This window comes from Zingiber officinale, chromosome 3A (assembly GCF_018446385.1).
Source record: "Zingiber officinale cultivar Zhangliang chromosome 3A, Zo_v1.1, whole genome shotgun sequence".
NCBI lineage: Eukaryota > Viridiplantae > Streptophyta > Magnoliopsida > Zingiberales > Zingiberaceae > Zingiber > Zingiber officinale.
In genome coordinates this window covers 57847160-57871234 of record NC_055990.1, presented here as the reverse complement: position 1 = coordinate 57871234, position 24075 = coordinate 57847160, and positions in this window count along the sequence as shown.

Below are 24075 nucleotides of genomic sequence, written 5' to 3'. Positions count from 1 at the left end.
TCAAGTTAATTTTCAACTTTTGTTTTATAGGTTCTGAATGCTTCTAAGGCTTCATCTTTATTTCTTAAAAAAAGACATAACAGAACCTTATGCAGTCATCGATTAAAGTAACAAAATACTTTTTACCTCCTCTAGTTTTCACGAATTTTAAGTCACATAGATCACTATGTATTAACTCTAGAGAAGTTGTTGACCTTTCCACTGAATGAAAAGGTAGTCTCGTCATTTTTACTTCCACGCACACTTCACATTTGTGTGTTTCGTCAACATTGACGTTTGATAATAAATTTAACTTGATGAGACGTTTCAGAGTTTTATTATTGACATGCCCAAATCGATTATGCCATAAATTAAAACACTCAATAACATAGCCAGAAGCTTTTATTTTATTATCATCAAATTCATGGTGTACAGTCATTACAACCATTTTGAACATACTCTGTTTTAAGTACCTCTTATCTACGAAGACACCATTCTTCGTAAGTACAAAGTTGTTGGACTGAAACACTAGTCTAAAATCAGTTTTAACAAGTACTGATCCAGAAACTAGATTCTTCCTGATGTCGGGAACATGGAGCACATCAATGAGTGTTAGTTCCTTCCCAGATATCATTTTCAGAACTACTTTCCCAAGTTCGATGATCGGGGATATCGTGGCATTGCCCATATAGAGCTTTCTTCCACTTATCGAAGTATACTTGGAGAACATTGATGTATCAGAATAGATATGACGTGTTGCTTCAGTATCGATCCACCACTGCTTCGGGTTGTCCACCACAATGTTGGCTTCAAACACGACCGCAGTGAGATCTAGTTCCATGTCGTCAGAAGTTGCGACCTGGTTCGTAACATCTTTCCGACTCTTGGTTGGTTTCTTTGGATGTCTGCAGTCTTTGGACATGTGTCTTAGTTTTCCACAGTTGTAGCAAGTGTCTTTGAACTTCTTGCCTTGGTTCTTCTTTTTGAATTGCTTCGGCTTCTTGGCGTTCGGTTCAGCCAGGTTGAACATCTCGTCGATTGTCCGCTTCGGTCCTCTAGAGTCGAATAACTTTCAATTATCTTCCTCTATTCGTAGCCTCAAGATCATGTCTTCAAGTCCCATCTCCTTTTGCTTGTGCTTCAGGTAATTTTTGAAATCCTTCCATGATGGAGGAAGTTTCTCGATTATCGCGACTACTTTGAACAACTCGTTCAGTTTCATGCCTTCGGCATCCAAATCATGCAGTGTCAGTTGCAAGTCTTGGACTTGAGACGTCACCCTCTTGGAATCCACCATCTTGAAATCCAGAAATCGGTCGACAATGAGTTTCTTCAACCCGGCGCTTTCGATTTTGTATTTCTTTTCAAGTGACTCCCATAAAGATTTTGTCATCTCTATTGAACAATACACATTATACAATGTGTTGTCCAATGCGTTGAAAACATAGTTGCGGCACAGGAAATCTCCGTGTGACCATGCATCGCATGCAGCCTTACTATCGGAATTACCTTCCGTAGCAGCTGGCGAGTCTTCATGCAAAAACTATACGAGGTTTAACGTTGTCAGGTAGAACATCATCTTCTGCTGCCATCTTTTGAAGTCGGCTTCGTTGAACTTTTTCGGCTTCTCTCCCGGTGGAACGGTGGTTGGAACTGACTTTTCTTTGTGTGGAATTGCGGTTGGAACATCGTTGATCATAGCCATCTCAGTTTGCACAATATCGTTTTACGCTTGTCTATCCCGATTGTCTATAATGACGAACTGTTGGCTCTGGTGTGATCGTAGTCGCTTTACGACTGTTGGAGCTGTCGAGGATTACTGCTAGAAAGGATGCAAACTGAAATCGTCGAGGCTAGTGTTTAACACTATCTTCGTAAAATGATATTGCTTCGCTACAAGTGCTAACGGATAGCAGCAATTCGTTTCCAAGATACAATGACGTTGTCTCTGAGTAGCAACACTACAAACTTTGAGACCGACGAACCTTCTCGTAGGCTTTTTGGACTCTGAATGTAGAAGGAATGAAGCTACTCTTAGATGTTTGGATGGGTTGATTGAATGAGTGAGTTTTTCCAATATCTGGGGGGTTCTTCTTATACCAAGTGAAGAGGTGAAGTACCCTTTGGTGAGGACTCATCTGGACCGTTTAATCCAGAGGAGTGCATCCATTCAGATTGCACTTGATCTGGGCCTTTAGATTTGAAAAAGGTTGTAACCCTTTCATATAGCCTCTAATCTCAGTCGTTGGATCAAAGAGTTGTATCTTTCCAGATCTCTTCTAATCTTAGCCGCCAGATTAATCCTTTCAGTTTAACACTTCAGATTAGATCCCGTCACCAGTGGTCCGATCGTGACTTTTCGCGATCAATGCTCTAGATCACATCACTTGTGATCTATCACCATCTTCGATCCAATGGTTGCCACTTGTTTGCACGTGTGGCAGGTGGCGGGATCGCAAGTGCGAGCACCTGCTCGCCCATGGGAAGAGAGCACCTTGTGCTTTTTATGTTAACTCGAATAACATATCAACATATATAAGGAGACAATTCTCCTTGTTTTTTTAGATGTGGGACTAGTCCCCATCTACTAATTTTGGGTTTCACTTTAAACAATTAATTTCTCATTCATCCGTAATCGGTTTTGAGTAAATCAATAGTCTAGATTTATCTACGTATAACGTAGATTTCGAATTTGAAGTCAATTTTGACTTTCATCAACTAATGACACCTCATTTTTCCATTCGAAAACCCGTATTCCAACAGTACAAACCAACACCAACTGTGGTGCCGGTTGGTGTTGCAATTGGTTTGTACAAATTAACACCACGTGTTGGTGCTGGTCTTTAAAGACCAATACGTTGGAGTTGGTCTTTAAAGACTAGCTCCACCTTGGTGCTGGTTAGAAAACCAATACCATCTTGTATGTAGGAGAGAGAAGAGAATTGCATATGTTGGACTCGTGTAGGCCGGCTAAAGGAGGGTAAATAACCTTCAAGTTAGAATTAAAATCAATCTCTTACTTTTTACTTAACAAGGACAAAACACATGTTAGTTCAACAAAATAAAAGACATAAATAGAAAATAAGAGACACAAATAGTTATTTAGTTTGCAACTGGGGAGGTTGCTAATCCAAGATAATGGAAGCTTACTAAAATTCTCCTTCGATGTAGGCGAAAAAATCTCTTACAGAAATTTGAAGTACAAACACTTAAAATAAGAAACAAAATCAATTAAAGTTTGTGTTGCCCTAAACTTCTAGGACCTGGTCGAAGTTAGCTGTTGGCTGATATGGCATCTCACGAGTGCTTGGACCCAGTCTGGGTGCCTGGATGTGGTCGACTTGATCCACTCAGCATAGACTTCTTTCTGAAGATTATCGTCATACCGGGCACTTGGACCCAGTTCGAGCGCCTGAAGTCTGCTGACATGGATTCCAATGCTGATCCTCGCTACAACGGCTCAAATCGTTGACTTGGTCTAAATTGGTTTGGGCGTTGGACCTGGTCTGGGCACCTGGACTTGGTCTGGGAGCCTTGACTTGGTCTGGGAGACTAGACAAAGTTAACTCAACATTGACTTGTCCGGTCACTTGTTCAGTCGCTAGGATGATCCTCAGGTCATCCAGAGTTGAGTTCACCTGAACTCAACTATGGCCTTCTTTTTGAGCAATCTTTTTCCTCAGGTTCTCATTCCTTGGAAGCGTCATGCAAGTCCTTCTCGTCCATCTGTGTACTATTCTGCAGCTCCTCGTCACTCAGATACACCGAACCCGTCGACTCGCATCCTGTGCCATCATTCTCGTTCGCTGCATCTTCCTCTAGAAACACTTAATAGAAAAGTTAGTAACATAAGAAGATTTATATTACAAATATTATCTTTCCTAAAACCTACTAACTAACATGGTAGTGTTGAGCTCATTACGCATCACCAAATACTTAGTTCAGTAAAATTCAATTTTGTACCCAACATTACACAATTAGCTTACACTTAACGAGTTAAATTTCAATTTTGTACCCAACATTACACAATTAGCTTACACTCAACGAGTTAAATTTGACACCTTTAACTAACAAAACTCTTTTAACAACATAATTGGAAGCTAATTCAATATTACTTATATTGGTTATCTTGAATTTCCATTATTATCAAATGAGACATTTTCTTAGTCTTTATGCTCAAATGTAGTGAATTTTTTTATATCCCCAATCATGTGCTTGAAACATCCACTATCCACCGACACTCATGCATGAGCTCCTCCAAAACATGTACCTAAAATATGGAATATGCAACTTTTTGGTACCTACTCATTGGGCTTGGACGTGTTATCCAAAAGTTTTTTAGGTGCCCATGTTTTGACAACCTCTCCCTTGCTAATACCCTTAATTGCATTCTTATACATAAACCAAGGATATATAAGCTTCTTCCTTTTGATTTTGCCAATACCCTACACTGACCTTGCAAAAGATGACACATTGACTTTCAAGTATCATGTTTAGATAATTGGAACCCTATGTAAATCATTCAAAATCCTTCTTCAACTCATCCACTTGCAATTTTAAATGGCATTTTCTTCCTTAAGCTTTTCATCTTGGAAAGAACCTCCTTTTAACCTTTGGAAGTGGAGGATGAAGTATTTTCCTCCTTAACAATCCTTAGTTCTTTAATAAGCATTTTAACTTTATCCTTAGATTTAACTAGAGAGTTAAACAAGCATGCAATAATCTCAAATAAAATTTCTAGCTTGGAAGAGGTTACCTCATCATCATTGCGATTATTCTTCACTTGATAATGCTCCCTCTCCACTAGTTTGAGCTTCCTCATCACTTGAAACTTCATCATCAATATATAGGATCGAAAAGCGCTAGAGAGAGAGGGAGGGTGAATAGCGCTCGTGGCTATTTCGTTTGTTTAGAGTAAAACACGCAGCGGAAAATAAAACACATAACGCAAACACCAAGATTTTACTTGGTTCGGAACCTGTGACGACTCCTACTCCAAGGCCCGCACGTAAGAGTGCTTTCGATGGGTAATCACTAATCAATCCAAAATAGTAAAAAATGATTACAGTTGTAGTACAAGGAACTTCTAAATAAAAATAATACCGACAGCTCTGTCTGAGAAAATCTCCTAAAGAAATGTCGTCGGAGTTTTCGGGCGTCGTGGAAGCGTTTTCTAAATAGCTCGAAGAAGCGGAAGTTGTTCGTTGTGTTGTATTGAAGCTTCTGGTCGAAGCTACTTTTATAGGTTGTTCCAGGCGCCCGGAACCCCTCTGGGCACCTGGACCACGTGGCTGTTGGGATGTATACTAAAAGTCTAGCTTTTGGTATAAACATTTATTTAGAAATAAGAATTACATTGGTCAAATGTCTACATTTATGATAAATGTAGTTATTCAATTAATTTATATTGTAGATAACATGGTGTGTGGTGTCACACACAGAAGATCATGTTATTGGTTCCTTATAAATTATAAACAGTAGCTCACGACCATGATGGAAAGGAACAAACCATTGGAATGTCGTAGTGTAATTAGGTATTAGTTTATCTTGACTATATAATTACACTAGTACACTTAGAGTGTATTGAGTAGGACCATTTGATTACATTGGTCAAATGTCTACATTTATGATAAATGTAGTTGTTCAATTAATTTATATTGTAGATAACATGGTGTGTGGTGTCACACACAGAAGATCATGTTATTAGTTCCTTATAAATTATAAACAGTAGCTCACGACCATGATGGAAAGGAACAAACCATTGGAAGGTCGTAGTGTAATTAGGTATTAGTTTATCTTGACTATATAATTACACTAGTACACTTAGAGTGTATTAAGTAGGACCATTTGAGGTCGTTTCTTTTATACTGACTTTATAAAGAAACAAAGACCTCGGTTATTATGGAAGTGTGTGCTTTTAATCCTGATATAATAACAAGCATATATATTTGATATTTATTTCTTTAATTTATCAATGGGTGAGATTTAGTTCGATGAATCAATAAGCCCGGTAAGTTGGGAAATGGTATCACTTATAGTGTGTGTTGTTGATTATAGAAGGAAACTGTGTCCTAGAGATACTAGGTTGATAATGTCCTCAAGAGGAGCTCATAAGGATTGTCATGTTAAACCCTGCAGGTGGACTTAGTCCGACATGATAATAAGGTTGAGTGGTACTACTCTTGGACTAAGATATTAATTAAATGAGTTGTCAGTAACTCACTTAATTAGTGGACATTCGATATCTTAAACACAGGGAGACTAACATACTCATAATAAGAAGGAGCCCAAAAATGTAATTTGGGATTGGTGCGGTAGTTCAATAATAGTTCTCTAGTGGAATGAATTATTATTGATAAAATTAAGTTGTGTGTTCGGGGCAAACACGGGATGCTTAATTTTATCGGGAGACCAAAACCAATTCCTCCTCTCGGTCCCTATCGTAGCCTCTTATTTATAAAGTACTATACCCACCTATACCCACCTTCTATACCCACCAATAGGGGGCCGGCCAAGCTAGCTTGGGAACCAAGCTAGGGCCGGCCTAGGTATAAGATTGGGTGGCCGGCCCTAGCTTGAACCCAAGCTAGTGGGGGCCGGCCAAATTAAATTAAAAAGAGATTTTAATTTTAATTTTTATTATGTGGGAGATATAATTTATTAAATAGAATTAAAATTAAAATATCTCTCTTGTAAAAGATCTACAAAAGATTAAAGAAAGAGATTAGATCTCTTTCCTTATTTGTAGATTGGTGAGATATTTTATTTTCTCTTTAAAAATTATTCACATGTTGTAAAATTAAAATTATAGAAATTTCCTTTTATCAACCATGAAGAGATTTTGAAGAGAAATTTTATTTTTTAAAATTTCCGGAAACAAATTAGGAAGTTTAAATTGTTGATTGAAACTTGTCCAATTTGTTCTTCATTGATGTGGCCGGCCGTAAGACTTCAATTGGGGAAATTTTATTTTATTTTTCTCAATTAAATCATGTCAAGGAAATTGAGGAAATTTTATTGTAATTAAATTTCCTAATTTGCCTAGGCCAAGGAATATAAAAGAATGGGTGAGGGTGCCTTCATGGGTGACAACCTATATTATTTTTCTCCCTCTTTTTTCCTTAGTATGGTGGCCGGCCCTTCCCTTTCTCTCCTCTCCTCTTGATGGACGAAACCTATCCTTTTAGTGGAGCTTTTGTTGGTGGCCGGATCAAGGAAGGAGAAGAAGGAGAGAAAGCAAGTCTTGTCTCTAGCATCCCTTGGAGCATTGGTGGTGGCCGAAATTCTTCATGCTTGAAGAAAGTTATTTTGGCCGGCCATCTTCTTCTTTTCTTCCTCTTTGTGGTGGCTGAAACTTATCTCTTGCTTGGAGCTCTTGTGGTGGCCGGATACTACTTGGAGAAGAAGAAGAAGAAGGAGAGGAAGCTAGCATCTCTTGGAGCTTGGTTGGTGTTTTGATTTTCTTCCTTGGTGAAGCTTCCTTGTTGTGGCCGAACCTAGCTAGGAGGAGAAGAAGGTGGTTGGTGGTTTCTCATCTTGGTAGATCGTTGCCCACACAATGTCCGAGGTTAGAAGAGGAATACGGTAGAAGATCAAGAGGTCTTTCTAGAAGGTATAACTAGTAGTTTTTCCTTTTCCGCATCATACTAGTTATTTATGGAAATAATACCAAATACAAGAGGCTTACGATTCTAGTATTTCGAATATATTTTTCGATGTTTTGTTCTTTTGTTTTTTTTCTTTTCCTTGTGATTTGATTGTTCTTTTCGGTTAACCTAAAGTTATTTTAGGAAATTAAATATTAGCTTTCTATAAAAGGTTTTGTCTAGTCGGTGGTGGTTGCTCCCATATCCAAGAAGGTCATGTGCCTCGCCACGTCAGTACTGGGAACCAATTATGGAAATTAATATTTAATGGAATTAATAACTTAAGGTGATTTGGGTCGAACGTGTTAAGTTCCGCAGGAGATCCAAGTCAAAACCTAAAAGAACAAATAGATTAAGTTTTGGATCAAATGTGTTAAGTTCCGCAGGCGATCCAAAATTTAATTTAAAAGAACACATGGTAGCTAGGAAAAGGTTCAGACCTTTGTACAAAATTTTTGTACAGTGGAACCTCTAGGCTTTCCGAGTAGCAACCAACAATTGGTATCAGAGCTAGGGTTTTGCCTCTGTGTATTTGGTATTAGTTTAATTATGCACATGTCATACATAATTTAGGCAGGATAATAGTAGGATGTGCTAACTTTGTGGATGCAGGATCCAACTATTATGGCTTATAGTTTTATGTGTGTGATTGGACCCTTGGACATGTCAAGGGCATTTAAATGTGTGTGCATGATTGTATTTTAAAATACAGCAGGAGCTGTATTTAGTTTTATTAGGATTTTATTTTTGATCTAGATACATGTACATTCCTTTTATGGAATATAGGATCAAAAATGTAAAATTCTATTTATGTCGCGGATCGAATCTTGCAAAGCGTGGAACCTTCTAAGGACCAGAGGCGCAGCGGAACTAGGAGCAAGATGGTGGCAGTGGCCAAATATGGCAGCAGAGCTTGGGATGACAACACACGGAGGACAACAAGAGATAAAAGCCATAATAGTTGAAAATTAGATTTTCTATTTATTGCTTTTATATTGTGCTGTGTGTGCATGTTAGTTTACATATTTAGTAGGCTAGCATAGTTAAAATTCCTCATTTATAAATAACTAAGTGGGAGAGGGATTTTTAAGTAAATCCCATGGTCTCCATTACTGGTTTGTAAGTGATGCAAACAAGCTTGCGCGTTGGCTCTGAGTGCCTTCCTCCATAACGGATGAGCTTGTTTGTGGATCACTAGAATGTAACTTCCATTTTGGATGACTATAGGAAGTTAATTAAGAGCGTGTGATCTTCCCCAACGGAAGGGGCATAATCTTATTAATGGACTTAGTGTCAAGTAATGGTATACACTTAGACACATTTAATAGTATCCTCCCCAACGGAGTCACTACTATCACTTGTGTGACCAAAGGGAAACCAACTATTGATTTGTCATAAAACTAGATTGACAATATAATAAAATTAATAAACCCCTCTTACAAATGTTTGAATTTGTATACGTCCACACTAATGTGGCATACAAGATTCATGGTGTTTGAGGTAATTTTATTTGTCAAAAAGTTATATTGACAAGATAGTCAATGGGTAAAACCCTCCTCTTACAAATGATGAATTTGTATACGTCCACACTAACGTGGCATGCAAAATTCACGGTGTTTGAGGTGTTGGTGAATTTAAATAATATTGTTTGAGGAATCAATGTTATTTTAAATTCAAAGAGTTTTGACCAAATATTTGATCAAAGACAGATCAACTATTAATTTTATTCGTCAAGTTGACGAGATAATAAAATTAATGAATAAAATCTCCTCTTCGATTTTGTATACACAAAATTCATGGAGATTTTAAGGAGTTGATCTTGACCAAATATTTTTGTGATTCTTAGGATGTTTGTCAATCCCTAGTAGTCATACTATAGAAAAAGACTTAGTAGTCCCAATTGTAATGATTGGAAATAGGACTTGGACATTAAGGTAGACTGTCTTCTTAGAACTAAGAACAATTTAGGTGTATTTAATTCATTAGTTGAAACATATCTAGTGGTGTTATCTACCAGAACCTGGAGTGTAGATACAAGATGCCATTAGTCATGTCTGCAATTCATTGCAGGGTTCCAGGAAACCCAATAACTAAATGAAAGATAAATCACGTCCACATGGGCACTACTGTAAAAGTGGTAGCTGTTGCAGTGGGAGATGTTTATCTTTTGATAAGAATAAAACATGGATTTTTGAGTAATTGTGTTTACGCACCAAGTTTAGAAAGAACTAGTTTTCAGTTTCTAAACTATTCAAAGAACTTGATATTCTGCCTCTTTTAATAACAAAGTTGTTATTAAGAAAAAGAGGGAAGTTATCTGTTCTGGTATGTTGGTTGACAATTTATAAATCCAATAACTCTCACGATGCAACAAATGGAAATTAGTAACACATCTTCTAACTTTAAGAGGAAGTAACCTTCGGAAATGAACCAATTATATCTTTGGCATCTAAAGCTAGGTTATATTAACTTGAGTAGGATTCATCGGTAGCTGATGAACTTTTGGGTTCATTAGTAGTGGAAATCTTTCCAAACCTGCGAGTCTTACTTGGAAGGAAAAATAACCAAGAAGCTTTTAAGTCTAAGGGGTATGGAGTCAAAGATATGTTGAAATTGGTTCATTCTGATTTGTGTGATCCTATGACTATCCAGACAAGAGGTAGTATTGAATATTTCATCTATTTTATAGACAACTATTCAAGATACAAATAAATTTACTTAATGTACCACAAGACTAAGTACTTTGATTAGTTCAAAGAGTACTAGGCTGATGTGGAGAAACAACAAAGTAAAAAGACACTATGGTGAGATCATAGTGGCAAGTACCTCTTGGGAGAATTTAGGAGTCACTTATCAGAAGTAGGGATTCAATCCCAACTAACTGCATCTGGTACACCCCAACAGAATGGTGTAGTAGAAAGAAGGTAACGGACTCTTATGGAATAAATAGATAGATGATGAGTTATTCAGAGAATTACCAAGTTCGTTTTAAGGATAAAACTCTGAAAACGAAAGTTAACATAGTACCTTCCAAGTTAGAACTCTCTACTCATATAGAATTACTGAATAGGCGTAAGCCTATTTTGAAGCATATTCGGATTCGGGTAATCCAGCACATATGTTAAAGAGAGATAATGATAAGTTGGATAGGAGTTCACTTGTTTGTAAGTTATCCTAGATAAACAAAAGTAGGTTTATAGTCTTAAAAATCAAAAGGTCATTGTTAGCATCAATGACTGATTTTAAAGGACTATATAATGAACCACGTGCTCATAAGTAAATTTGTTCTTAAGGAAATAATAAAAGACATGTCTAATCTAGTACCAACTGTACAAGATGAGATACCACAAGAAAACTGCAACACGTATCACAAATGATACACAATTGCAGAAAATGCCTTGTCATAGTGGGAGGGTTGTTAAGCAACCTTAAAAGATTCATGTTTTGGGAGAGTTTTTGAACTCGATCCCTGAAGGACATGAACCTGATCTCCGGTCATATGATGAAGTACTCCAAGATAAAGATGCAAGCATCTTGGCAAAGAGTAATGAATAACAGAATTAGAATATATGTATTCTAATAAAATCTGGAAGCTTGTAGAATCACCAAATGGTGTAAAAGCCGTTGGGTGTAAAAAGGTCTATAATAGGAAAAGAGGGATAGACAGGAAGGTAGAAACTTTTAAAGCAAGGCTAAATGAAAAAGGAAACTTTTTCACTTGTAGTCATGCTTAAGTCTATCCGGATCCTTTTATCTATTTGGTAAGTGGATGTCAAGACAGCATTCCTTAATGGAAGTCTTGAAGAAAGCATCCATATAAAGCAACCAGAAGGGTTCATTGCAAAGTGCTAAGAGCATCTTGTGTGCAAGCTCAATCAGTCTATGGACTGATACAAAACTTCAAGGTCTTGGAACATCCAGTTTATCAAAGTAATCCAGACCTATGGATTTATTGAGTAAACGGATAAAGTCTTGTGTATACAAAAGATGTGATGGAAACGTGGTGGTATTTCTTGTACTATACGTAGATAACATTTTTGGTAGTTGGAAACAATATCAAAATGTTGTCAGAAGTAAGGGTATGGTTGTTCAAACAATTTGATATAAAGGACTTGGGAGAATGTATATATTCTTAAGATCAAAGTAATAAGTGATCGCAAGAAAAGAATATTTTACTTATTCCAAGCTTCATATATCAGAAAAATCCTTGCTCGTTTTAAGCATGCAAAACTCCAAGAAAGGTTTCATACCTTTTCAGGATGGAGTAACTTTATCTAAAGGTATGTCTCTGTAAACATCAAAGGAGATAAAGGAAATTAAGACAAGTTCTTTATGCTTCGGCTGTCGGAAGCCTAATGTATGCTATGCATGAGATCAGAAATCTATTTTGCCAAGGGCATAGTTAGCAGATATCAAAGTAACCCTAGACAAGGACATTGGACTGCAGTAAAGCATATATTAAAGTACCTTAGAAGCACTAAAGATTATATGCTAGCTTACAAGACAGTTAATTTAGTTCCTATGGGTTGTATGGATTTTGACCTCCAATCGGATAGGGACAATAATAAGTCAACCTCGGGGTTTTATATTTATTTTAGGAGGTAAAGTCATAACTATGGAAGAGTGATAAGCATAGGTGTTTTTCTGGACTCCACCATAGAAGCTTAGTATATGCCAAGCCTCTGAGGTAGCCATTAAAAGCTGTATGACTCAATAACCTCAAGATAGACTTAGATATGATTTCTGGTTTGTCCAAAGATTATTACAATTTATTGTAATATTGTTGGTGCAGTAGCAAACTCGAAGAAACCATAAGTCTATAAGGCAAGTAAACACAATAGAGCGCAAGTACCACCCAATACAAGAAATCGTATAAACGAGGAGAAGTTGTTGCCGCCTAGATTGCATCAGGTGATGACCTATAGATCCTTCCACTGAGGTCCTTAAGGCAAGAGCTTTTGATGGACATGTTGTGTAACGACCCGCCTTCTACTACTAGGCTGTAAGGCGAATCGCTACAGTTGCTGCTGTACTAACTATGCGGAAAACTGATCTAATTTAAATTTTTGCTAAACTATTAACTTCGGATCGATCCACAGACCGATCTACTGATACTGGTATGGTAGGAAACTCCGGATCGTTCAACCGATCGATCCATAACTAGGCTGTAATTCTGTACGCTGCTGGATCGGTCTGCCGACCGATCCAGCCGGTCCCTGATCGGTCTGCTGACCGATCAGTGAGCCGCGATCCAGCTCCTGATCGATCCACGGATCGATCAGGGAACGAACAGAAAGTTTCTGTTCGCAGAAACCAGATCGCTGATCGGTCTACCGACCGATCAGAGGCTTCCCAGCTCCTGATCGATCCACAGATCGATCAGAATATGAACAGAAAGTTGCTGTTCGCAGAAATCAGGTCCCTGATCGGTCTACCGACCGATCAGAGACTCCCTGATCGGTCTACTGACCGATCAGGGGTTTCTGATTTCAGGCTGAAACTCTGATTTCAGCAGATTTCGTGCCAAAATCAGTGAAACACTCTACAAATGCTAATAACTATTCTATCATGCATTGGGTGACATTCAAGACATAATATTAAGCATGTTCACTAGTTCATACCATTAACCATACCAGGATGCGAAGCATAAGGGAAAAGAGACAAGACTTTAATAACTATACTCGCTACAAGTTCTAATGCGTAGTAAAATAAAACTAGATCCCTAGGATCTTCATTCCAGTTCCTGCCACACACACCATCCTTTGCATTGTCCTCCAGCCTCCACTGCTAGTCCATCTTTCCTTTACCTTTATCTGCAGTATAAGGAAAAATAGTATCTGTAAGCTTAAAGCTTAGTAAGAAACCATCTACCTCACAAAAACATGCAACGATGCAAATATGATTTAAAATCATGCTGTTTAAAACATATGCTGAATATACTGAATAAACTAAGCATGACATGGCATATAAGCATACAATCATGGCATATCAAGAGCTGAACATAAAGTCATCATGCATATTCACAGGGAAAAACTAAACTGGAGCATGACACTGAAACTGAGCTACGCGAATACTGAGCTACTGCTAGAGCTGTACTGAGTTCACGAACTAATTTGTGAAAGGTTGAAAACCGTATACATATAATAAGTGAAAAATACTAAACATGCTGCTGAGGGGCCCGGCAACTGTACGTGCTATGCGCGCATCTCTAACTAGACCCGGGGTTGCAAGTCCCGAATTTAGTAGAGCTACTAGGTTATCTAAACCTAGGGACCGACTATGGGAGCCCAGCCCAATGGATATCTAATCCAGTACAGTGCCAACTGAAAAGTAAAATACTGAGTATAGCTAAACTGTTCTAAATTGCTCTTTCTAGGTTATCTGAACCTAGAGCTAGGTTGTCTGAACCTAGAGGCGACTGTGGGAGCCCACCCATTGGACCGTAGTCCTACATAAGTCGAAGTAAATCTAATTTGTTGTTTTAAATGCTTCTAGTGCATTTAATAAGTTAATTTAAACTGTCTATTATTGAGTTAGACCTTTAATCGAGCACCTAGGATGCTCTAACTCTTCTCCCTCTTAGGGAGACCACCTCTAGGCACCCGACAACGTCTAACCCCCTATCTGAAGAGGGAAAACGTGTCCGACCCGTCTAGAGGTGCTCAACTAAATCCCTAATCTGCGAAGAGAGTTAAAAACACCCTAGATATTGATAAAAAAAAATCTGCATACATCCTAACTAAAGCATAAAAACTCAAACGGAAGCTATTATACTGCAGGTGAGGGCTTTCTTACCTCCGGTTCGTAATTTCTTATGATTCTATTCGCTAGAATTCCGGTGGAGATGACCTTCTCGACGATCCGCTCACATCTTCGCGTTCCTCTCGCGGAGACGAACCTCTTTCGTGTTGGAGTCGTCGCCGGAAAGTGTTCCCTTGACCCTAGGGATGGAACCCTAGTGTTGGCTTGGTGTGGCGCCGAGAGAAGGAGGAAGAGGAGAAGGGTGGCGTGAGGGTTTCGGTGGAGAGGGATGTTGCCGAACCAAAATCTAAAATAAACCAAACCCAACTTAAGTTCTTAATTTATATTAGTTGGATTATTGAACCCAACTCCAATATAAATATAATTGGTTCCTCTTTCTTTTAGCACGGTCCTGCTGGGTTCACCGGTTACTAACATTATCCCGTATACCATAGGTCTCGGGTTCGATTCCTGCCTAAGATATTTTGCGGTTCTAATTATTTTTGCTACTTCCGATACTCGGAAAAATTCCGGAAAAATATCTAAAAATTCCAGAAAAATCATAGAATAATTCTAAAATAGTTTTGAGAATTTCCGGGCGTTACAACTCCCCATACCTTATAAAAAGTTCGTCCTCGAACTTAGAATAATTCTGGGTACTTCTGTCTCATGCTGGCTTCTGTTGCCTGTGCCAAATAACTTTGACTAATAGTACTTCCTTGTTCCGCACTTTCTTCTCGGTCTATTATCCGAATAGGCCGACTATCATAGCCGAGGTCTTCGCGGATCTGTACCTCAATCACCTGGGTGGCATCCGGGGTATGCTTCTTCACATGGAGACATGAAACGGACAGTGACATTTCCGGGTAGCTCTAGCTCATATGCTACCTTGCCCACTCTTACGATAAGGTATGGTCCCACATATCCGGGACTTAGCTTGCCCTTCTTCCCAAAACGCATTCTTCATGGAGCTACTCGAGGAACACAATCCCCAATCGAAAACTCTAAGGGTCTGTATCAAGATAGCTTTTCAAGGCTCGAATCCTCTCTCTATCCTCTCAAGGATCCTCGTCAGATAGTGGGTATCTACTAGATCCGTCTCAAGCTCTAGTTCCTTCTGCTCACCACTCTCATACCAACAGATTGAGATCTACACCTCCGCCCATAGAGAGCCTCATAAGGTGTCATGCCGATAGTGGCCTGATTGCTGCTAGGCTCTGATATTTGCACCAACTTCCTTGAAGTCTAGGGCACACGCCGGATATCTTCGAGTACCGATTTACTCGCTGACCATTTGTCTCGACGGAATGCAGGTCAACTTTAACTTCGCAATCCGAATGCATACACCCCGATGTGTGATGTAAACCTTTGTCTCCTGAAATAATGGTACGTGGACTCCATGAAGTCGACGATCTCCGAGATACTGAGCTAGCTTCTCCATGGAGTAGGATATCTTGATAGCTAAAAGTGGGCTTTTGTCGACTATTACCCAGATGGCGTCAAAACCATTCGTGGTTCGGTAGTCCCACTATGAAATCTATGGAGATATCCTCCCACTTCCATTCTGAATCTGACTACTCCTGGTCGCTGATGTTCGCCTTGACCCTCTGACAGGTGAGGCAGATGCTAACATATCTGGCGATGTCTCGCTTCATCCCAAAATGGTTCTTCAGGTCTTGATACATTTGGTGGAACTCGGATGCATCGTAGGGAGTCTGTGAGCCTCATCTAAAATCTGTCTACCTCCTGATCCGGAACACGTAGTCTGTCACCAAAATACAACACCCCGCCATTATCGGACACTCTAAATTCTCTACTCTCGATTACGCTAGCCCTTGCTTGATTTTCTGAATTTCATGGTCTGACCGAATATCACCAAGCAAGGTAGACTCTAAGGTCATAGTAGAGAGCTGTCCAACGATGAGTTCGAGACCGAAATCTACGATCTCCTTCTGGAGGGGCGACATGTAAGAGATAATAAGGTAGCACCGGACTTTCTGCTGAGGCGTCAGCTACCTTATTGGCTTTTCCTGGATGGTAGAGGATATCAATATCATAGTCTTTGACCAGCTCTAGCCATCTATGCTGTCGCATATTCAGATCCTTCGAGTGAATAAGTACTGAGCTCCATATAAGTAATGTCTCCAAATTTTGAGAGCGAACACTATCGCTGCAAGCTCAAGGTCATGAGTAGGGTAGTTGGAGGCATAGGCGATCACCTTGCCGTTTTGCATCGTACCGCTCCTAGTCCCAATTTAGAGGCATCACTATAGATGTCAAAGCTGGTGTTGTCCGGTAGAGCCAAAATGGGAGCACCGGTCAATCTCCTTTAGTAGCTCACTGTCACACCCTCTCCGTCCACCGAAATTTTCTGTTTTCCGTGAGAGCCGCTGGGAAGGCTATCCCGAGAAGTCCTCTACAAACTTCAACCTCAATACAATCCAGTGCCGATTTCTTGGCGTAGCTCTTCCACTTACTGCTTCTATCTTGCTTGGATCTACCATAATACCATCCTTTGAGATGATGTGACCCAGGAAGGACACCTGATCTAGCCAAAATTCACATTTCGTGAACTTGGCGTAAAGCTGGTTCTGCTGAAGGGTCTGCAATACTAGTTTCAGGTGTTCTGAATGTTCTTCCTGAGTTCCTGAGTAGATAAGGATGTCATCGATGAACACGATAACAAACTTATCTAAGTACTCTCTGAATACTCTGTTCATGAGGTCCATGAATGTAGCTGGAGCATTTGTCACACCAAAGGGCATGACTACGAACTCGTAGTGTCCGTATCTGGTCCCTTCTTTGATCTTCACCGATGATAACCTGATCTGAGATCTATCTTAGAGAACACCGCTCCCTTCACCGGGTCGAACACATCATCGATTCGGGAAGGGATACTGATCGTGACTTGGTTCGGTGATCGTAGTCTATGACAATGGCATGCTTCCATCCTTCTTCTTCACGAACAACAAAGGCTCCCATGGTGAGTGACTCGGGCGTATGAAACCCTTGTCGAGCAGCTCCTGTAGTTACTCCAGTTCTGTTGGAGCCATGCGATAAGGCGCTTTGGAGGTTTGTACCGGGAATGAGCTCTATCTCAAAGTCGATCTCCCTGTCTGGTGCTAAGCCTTACTCTTCGGGAAGGACTGGGTAGTCACATACGACTCGAACCTCTGCTAGCTGTTGGTTCTTGTCTGGCGTTGACTACATGTGCTAGGAATCCGACATCCTGAATCCAAGAGCTTCGTGCTTTCACAGTGAGAGAAACTTCTTGGCCTTTCTCTTGTTCCCCATCAGATTCAAATTGCACGCCGCTTCAGTTGGAAGATGACTTTCGCTACGCACTCTATGGTAGCACCGTATTTGATCGAAAGTCCATTCCAAAGATAACGTCATAGTCGGTCATTTCTAGCACTATCGATCACAAAAGAGCTCTCTCGCTATAATGACGACTTTCGAGCCAAGCGTGGATGCCATGATCTCTCGAAGGTAGTGAAACTGACCACCGAGTACCTCCGAGGGTATTTCTAATTTTTGGAGAACACCACGCTATATATGAATGGGTTGCCCCAAGATCAAATGGAAAGAGCACTATCGAAAAATGCTAATCGACCTATGACCACCGCCGAGGCATTGGCTACGTCCTCTCGTGAGTGAGTAGATCCTCGATTCGCCATAGCTGGAGGGACTTCTAATCGCCTGGCTGATATGTGGACCTTCTAGAGCGGCCTGCATCCGTAAGCTGGCTGGCCTGCATACTGAATCTGCTGTGGTGAGGAAGACCGGTCTTGTTCGGCCACGGGCATGTGCCCTTCTTGTCCACATTCAAGCATCCTCGTGCGACAAACCCCCGGGTGGAATTTCCCACAAGTGGCACACTTTGGATAACTGGGTCGCTTGCTAGATGGTCCTCCTTTTGAGTCACTCCCCGATTTGTGCTTGTTGTTAGAGTTCCCTTTCGGTTGGCCGTGGCCTTGCTGCTTTTGAGTGTGAGAGTTTCCTTGGCCTTTGGACTCGAGAAGACTTGCTTCTGCTGCTCGTAATGCTCGTGGTCAAGGCACCGCCACTAACTCCTCCGTGGTTTGAGGCCTATGTATGCCACCACCACGTTCATCGCTATCTCGGCCTCAAGATCTTGAGCATCAACCGGATTCGTTTCTGGGCATAGACGAGCCAACCCGTTGAATTTCTTCACGGCTTCCTCAACTAATAGGTTGCCCCGACGAAAGAACTCGTCAGAGGGCGTTTGTAACCCGCATATGAAAAGAATTCCTCGAAGAACTCCTTCTCAAGTCACCCATGTCATCCGGTTCACCGGGAGCTTGCTCGATTCTTTCCCACCACATGCGCGCGTCGGCATAAGGAGGCACACTTCACCTTCTCATGTTCTGGCCAGTCGTAGTCTCCAGTGTTTTGAACCAGGCTTAGGCATCCCATGGTTCACTAGTGCCTGAGAAGTTCTCCGCTTGACTCGCCGCCACGATCAGATAGGCTTCCTTTCTTGGCTCAGCTGCTGGTGCTGAGCTGGTGGAACTTCTAAGACTACCGGAGTCGTCGATTCGGTTCCGGGTGACTGTGGGGTACTCTGGCGATTAGCCTTTAAGGTGGCTATTTCCTATTGTCGCTACAAATGTCAGAATCGAGCCACTAGTGTCAGAAGGTTCAGAGGAGGCACCGAATCCGCCTCTTGCCGGGACTCGAGCTAGTGCCCTTCTAGCGGGCGTCCTCGTGCCATTTCTAAAGACATAGAGAACATAACATAACTAATGTAATCACGGTTATATAACTACTGATATCATGTTTAAAACCATCACATACTAACAAGCGGTAGGCATATAAACATGAACTGTAACTAGAAAGCAAGAACAATAAAAAGAGAGAGGTATTCTTACTTGAAGCTGCAGTACAATGCTGATGTGTGTGTAGGAAGTATGGAATCTCGCTCGATACCACTCTATAACGACCGCCTTCTACTACTAGGTCAGTAGGCTTAATCGCTACTATTAACTATGTGGAAAACCGATCTAATTTAAATTTTGCTAAACTATTAACTCGGATCGATCCACGCATCGATCTAGCACTTATCGGAAACTCCGGATCGCTCAACCAACCGATCCATAACTAGGCTGTAATTCTCCTGGATCGGTCCGGCGACCGATCGCTGAGCCGCGATCAGCTCTTGATCGATCCACGATCGATCGTGAACGAAAGTTTCATTCGCACGATCGCCGATCGGTCTACCGACCGATCGAGGCTACCAGCCCCGATCGATCCACGATCGATCAAAATACGACAAAGTTGTTGTCATAGAACAGTCCCGATCGGTCTCACCGACCGATCAGACTCTCGATCGCCCACCGACCGATCGTGGGTTTCTGATTTCAGGCTGAAACTCTGATTTCAGCAGATTTCGTGCCAAAATTAGTGAAACACTCTACAAATGCTAATAACTATTCTATCATGCATTGGGTGACATTCAAGACATAATATTAAGCATGTTCACTAGTTCATACCATTAACCATACCAGGATGCGAAGCATAAGGGAAAAGAGACAAGACTTTAATAACTATACTCGCTACAAGTTCTAATGCGTAGTAAAATAAAACTAGATCCCTAGGATCTTCATTCCAATTCCTGCCACACACACTATCCTTTGCATTGTCCTCCAGCCTCCACTGCTAGTCCATCTTTCCTTTACCTTTATCTGCAGTATAAGGAAAAATAGTATCTGTAAGCTTAAAGCTTAGTAAGAAACCATCTACCTCACAAAAACATGCAACGATGCAAATATGATTTAAAATCATGTTGTTTAAAACATATGCTGAATATACTGAATAAACTAAGCATGACATGGCATATAAGCATACAATCATGGCATATCAAGAGCTGAACATAAAGTCATCATGCATATTCACAGGGAAAAACTAAACTGGAGCATGACACTGAAACTGAGCTACGCGAATACTGAGCTACTGCTAGAGCTGTACTGAGTTCACGAACTAATTTGTGAAAGGTTGAAAACCGTATACATATAATAAGTGAAAATACTAAACATGCTGCTGAGGGGCCCGGCAACTGTACGTGCTATGCGCGCATCTCTAACTAGACCCGGGGTTGCAAGTCCCGAATTTAGTAGAGCTACTAGGTTATCTAAACCTAGGGACCGACTATGGGAGCCCAGCCCAATGGATATCTAATCCAGTACAGTGCCAACTGAAAAGTAAAATACTGAGTATAGCTAAACTGTTCTAAATTGCTCTTTCTAGGTTATCTGAACCTAGAGCTAGGTTGTCTGAACCTAGAGGCGACTGTGGGAGCCCACCCATTGGACCGTAGTCCTACATAAGTCGAAGTAAATCTAATTTGTTGTTTTAAATGCTTCTAGTGCATTTAATAAGTTAATTTAAACTGTCTATTATTGAGTTAGACCTTTAATCGAGCACCTAGGATGCTCTAACTCTTCTCCCTCTTAGGGAGACCACCTCTAGGCACCCGACAACGTCTAACCCCCTATCTGAAGAGGGAAAACGTGTCCGGCCCGTCTAGAGGTGCTCAACTAAATCCCTAATCTGCGAAGAGAGTTAAAAACACCCTAGATATCGATAAAAAAAAATCTGCATACATCCTAACTAAAGCATAAAAACTCAAACGGAAGCTATTATACTGCAGGTGAGGGGTTTCTTACCTCCGGTTCGTAATTTCTTACGATTCTATTCGCTAGAATTCCGGTGGAGATGACCTTCTCGACGATCCGCTCACGTCTTCGCGTTCCTCTCGCGGAGATGAACCTCTTTCGTGTTGGAGTCGTCGCCGGAAAGTGTTCCCTTGACCCTAGGGATGGAACCCTAGTGTTGGCTTGGTGTGGCGCCGAGAGAAGGAGGAAGAGGAGAAGGGTGGCGTGAGGGTTTCGGTGGAGAGGGATGTTGCCGAACCAAAATCTAAAATAAACCAAACCTAACTTATGTTCTTAATTTATATTAGTTGGATTATTGAACCCAACTCCAATATAAATATAATTGGTTCCTCTTTCTTTCAGCACGGCCCGGCTGGGTTCACCGGTTACTAACATTATCCCGTATACCATAGGTCTCGGTTTCGATTCCCGCCTAAGCTATTTTGCGGTTCTTATTATTTTTGCTACTTCCGATACTCGGAAAATTTCGGAAAAATATCTAAAAATTCCAGAAAAATCATAGAATAATTCTAAAATAGTTTTGAGAATTTCCGGGCGTTACATGTTGAAGGGTTGGGAATCAGATGTATGGCAGCAGATATAGCAGCTTAGTCTTTTAGTATAAGTGGGAGATTGTTGGGATGTATACTAAAAGCCTAGCTTTTGGTATAAACATTTATTTAGAAATAAGAATTACATTGGTCAAATGTCTACATTTATGATAAATGTAGTTGTTCAATTAATTTATATTGTAGATAACATGGTGTGTGGTGTCACACACAGAAGATCATGTTATTGGTTCCTTATAAATTATAAACAGTAGCTCACGACCATGATGGAAAGGAACAAACCATTGGAAGGTCGTAGTGTAATTAGGTATTAGTTTATCTTGACTATATAATTACACTAGTACACTTAGAGTGTATTGAGTAGGACCATTTGAGGTCGTTTCTTTTATACTGACTTTATAAAAAAAACAAAGACCTCGGTTATTATGGAAGTGTGCGCTCTTAATCCTGATATAATAACAAGCATATATATTTGATATTTATTTCTTTAATTTATCAATGGGTGAGATTTAGTTCGATGAATCAATAAGCCCGGTAAGTTGGGAAATGGTATCACTTATAGTGTGTGTTGTTGATTATAGAAGGAAACTGTGTCCTAGAGATACTAGGTTGATAATGTCCTCAAGAGGAGCTCATAAGGATTGTCATGTTAAACCCTGCAGGTGGACTTAGTCCAACATGATAATAAGGTTGAGTGGTACTACTCTTGGACTAAGATATTAATTAAATGAGTTGTCAGTAACTCACTTAATTAGTGGACATTCGATATCTTAAACATAGGGAGACTAACATACTCATAATAAGAAGGAGCCCAAAAATGTAATTTGGGATTGGTGCGGTAGTTCAATAATAGTTCTCTAGTGGAATGAATTATTATTGATAAAATTAAGTTGTGTGTTCGGGGCGAACACGGGATGCTTAATTTTATCAGGAGACCAAAATCAATTCCTCCTCTCGGTCCCTATCGTAGCCTCTTATTTATAGAGTACTATACCAACCTATACCCACCTTCTATACCCACCAATAGGGGGCCGGCCAAGATAGCTTGGGAACCAAGCTAGGGCCGACCTAGGTATAAGATTGGGTGGCCGGCCCTAGCTTGAACCCAAGCTAGTGGGGGCCGGCCAAATTAAATTAAAAAGGGATTTTAATTTTAATTTTTATTATGTGGGAGATATAATTTATTAAAGAGAATTAAAATTAAAATATCTCTCTTGTAAAAAATCTACAAAAGATTAAAGAAAGAGATTAGATCTCTTTCCTTATTTGTAGATTGGTGAGATATTTTATTTTCTCTTTAAAAATTATTCACATGTTGTAAAATTAAAATTATAGAAATTTCCTTTTATCAACCATGAAGAGATTTTGAAGAGAAATTTTATTTTTTAAAATTTTCGGAAACAATTTAGGAAGTTTTAATTGTTGATTGAAACTTGTCCAATTTGTTCTTCATTGATGTGGCCGGCCGTAAGACTTCAATTGGGGAAATTTTATTTTATTTTTCTCAATTAAATCATGTCAAGGAAATTGAGGAAATTTTATTGTAATTAAATTTCCTAATTTGCCTAGGCCAAGGAATATAAAAGAAGGGGTGAGGGTGCCTTCATGGGTGACAACCTATATTATTTTTCTCCCTCTTTTTTCCTTAGTATGGTGGCCGACCCTTCCCTTTCTCTCCTCTCCTCTTGATGGCCGAAACATATCCTTTTGGTGGAGCTTTTGTTGGTGGCCGGATCAAGGAAGGAGAAGAAGGAGAGAAAGCAAGTCTCGTCTCTAGCATCCCTTGGAGCATTGGTGGTGGCCGAAATTCTTCATGCTTGAAGAAAGTTATTTTGGCTGGCCATCTTCTTCTTTTCTTCCTCTTTGTGGTGGCCGAAACTTATCTCTTGCTTGGAGCTCTTGTGGTGGCCGGATACTACTTGGAGAAGAAGAAGAAGAAGAAGGAGAGGAAGCTAGCATCTCTTGGAGATTGGTTGGTGTTTTGATTTTCTTCCTTGGTGAAGCTTCCTTGTTGTGGCCGAACCTAGCTAGGAGGAGAAGAAGGTGGTTGGTGGTTTCTCATCTTGGTAGATCGTTGCCCACACAATGTCCGAGGTTAGAAGAGGAATACGGTAGAAGATCAAGAGGTCTTTCTAGAAGGTATAACTAGTAGTTTTTCCTTTTCCGCATCATACTAGTTATTTATGGAAATAATACCAAATACAAGAGGCTTACGATTCTAGTATTTCTAATATGTTTTTTGATGTTGTGTTCTTTTGTTTTTTTTTCTTTTCCTTGTGATTTGATTGTTCTTTTCGGTTAACCTAAAGTTATTTTAGGAAATTAAATATTAGCTTTCTATAAAAGGTTTTGTCTAGTCGGTGGTGGTTGCTCCCATATCCAAGAAGGCCATGTGCCTCGCCACGTCAGTACTGGGAACAAATTATGGAAATTAATATTTAATGGAATTAATAACTTTAGGTGATT